The sequence below is a fragment of the Euprymna scolopes genome, chromosome 27, assembly GCF_053919585.1.
Source record: "Euprymna scolopes isolate OS-2025 chromosome 27, ASM5391958v1, whole genome shotgun sequence".
In the NCBI taxonomy this organism is placed as follows: Eukaryota; Metazoa; Mollusca; class Cephalopoda; order Sepiida; family Sepiolidae; genus Euprymna; species Euprymna scolopes.
The window spans coordinates 43,759,429-43,761,750 of NC_136508.1; the positions used below are offsets into that span (position 1 = coordinate 43,759,429).

Here is a 2,322-nt window from a genome sequence, read left to right on the forward strand (position 1 = left end):
GTTTTCGAAGCAATTTTTAGAATCTACCAATTGGCTCAATCAATGTTATACAGGCCTAAAATACGAGGCGAAAGTATTGTCTTCATCTGAAACGTAAATGATAGTTCAAGATAGCACTTTGTGAAATGCTATTTTACTTTGCGTGACTTGCTTTTTATTTGTTAAAGTTTATAGTAATAAGTCTTTTTTATCTTGGCGCAGAAGCAAATTTTTAATATGTTACCAATTTCGACTTGACAGTTAAGTGAATACTATAGGTTTTAATTGAAATTCAGTATTTCGATTTTTGATTTTCGTTCAAATACTGAATAAACACATGCTTTTTTAACGTAATAATTCTTTAAACAGGATACGCATCAGGTGCGCTTGAAAGCCAAATTACAAATAGTTTACTTGTTTGAAATTTATAATAAACAAGTAAAATATTTGTTTATTTTCGTAATATTGCGTTGTAATTTGGCTTTCAAGCGTATTTTATTTATTATTATATTATTTTTATTTTATTCAGATTAAATCAACGCTTCTATAACGGAACTCATACCCCTGACGTTAAATAGTTAAAGTGTTATCTACTGGAGTCATCTTAAATGAATTCCAATTAATTTTTTCCAGAAATTGAAAGGAAATTCTTTGAAGCGTATTTACATAGAAAAAACAATAGAAACGAAAATACTCCCAGGTAATATCGGTCAGGTGCACCCAACTGTAATAATTCTATGTGTAATTATTAGTTACGTGGAGGCGAGACACACATGAAGTTGTTTCACAATTTTATTACTATAACGATAAACCATGAATAACAGTCTTCATTCTCTCCCTTTCTTAATGTTTTTCATCTTTTTTGTTTCTTTTTTACTGTCCGTCTCTATTTTTAAGAATTATTCTTCCCCTTTTCCCCTTTTTCTTTCTATTGCTTCTTCCCCCCCATCATTCATGCCTCCTCCTCCTCCTCCTCCTTCTCCTCCTCCTCCCCTTCTTCTTCTTCTTCTTCTTCTTCTTCTTCTTCTTCTTCTTCTTCTTCTTCTGTCTCTTTAACGCCCCTCTCCTCCTCCTCCTCCTCCTCCTCCTCCTCCTCCTCCTTCTTCTTCTTCTTCTTCTTCTTCTTCTTCTTCTTCTTCTTCTTCTTCTTCTTCTTCTTCTCCCAGCTATATTCCCTATTTCCAATAACGCTATAAACTTATTGAAACGCTTACCTTTGGTCTTCAATCCGTGCACACGATCATTAACGACCCACGAAACCTTTATGAGTTATTCCCTTCACTTGCGCCTCGGACACACATCAACAGTTACAAATGATATTGGCGCGAACAATCAGTTCTCGTCTGCTTCTATGCGTTTCTCGGCTTTAATCTCATTTCAACGGTCACTAAAACGACACCAGTTACAATAAACATTTTTTTCTCCATATTTTTCTTGTTCAATGTTTAATTTGTTACTCGTTGCTAGTCCTTTTCGATACTTATTATTCATAAAGTTTCTTTTTATATACATTCTCGCGCGTGTGTGCCAGTCGGCACTAACCCTAGTCGGGTTTAACTGGCTTCCTTCAAAGGAGGAAGTTTCATGGGAGTATGAAATTCACAAGTAGTCCCTAGTCACATGTATATCCCTGTTAGGGGAGATGATGACGTTAGGTTTTTGCAACTTTTGCAGGGAGGTGTCGACGTCCTTCTACATACAGCGCCTGGAATTCCCAAAGTGGTCACCCATTTTAGTAATGACCAGGCTCAACGTTGCTTAACTTCGGTGATCTGACGGGAACCAATGTGTCAACGTGATTATGCCATATATATATATATATATATATATATATATATATATATATATATATATATATATATATATATATATATATATATATATATATATATATATATATATATATATATATATATATATATAGTACTGTTTCCCTACTAGCAGGTTGCCCGGCTTTGCCCGTTCGTAACATGCGCTCAAATATGATATTTTAATTCATGCAGATTAGGCACTTGTTACTATAGAAACTATTCTCTATCTATTATTATAATATATAGTAATGAGATGAAAACTATATATATATATATATATATATATATATATATATATATATATATATATATATATATATATATATATACACGGCCTAATCGCATTGACGCACCAGTTCCCATCAGATCACCAAAGTTAAGCAACGTTGAGCCTGACTAGTACCAGATGGGTGACCATTTGGGAATTCTATGCACTGTATGTGCTCTCCGCTTATCTTGGCATTTATTTCGAATCGTCCTGAACCTCCACTTGCCACTGGTATTCAACAATGTCGATTCAGGAGAGGTGTGG

General features: G+C 34.2%; 1 pseudogene; it reads right to left on the reverse strand.

Moving 5' to 3' along the window:
• Positions 1–1,672: 1,672 nt before the first annotated feature.
• Positions 1,673–1,791, reverse strand: LOC145249286 (5S ribosomal RNA; annotated as a pseudogene).
• Positions 1,792–2,322: the final 531 nt, after the last annotated feature.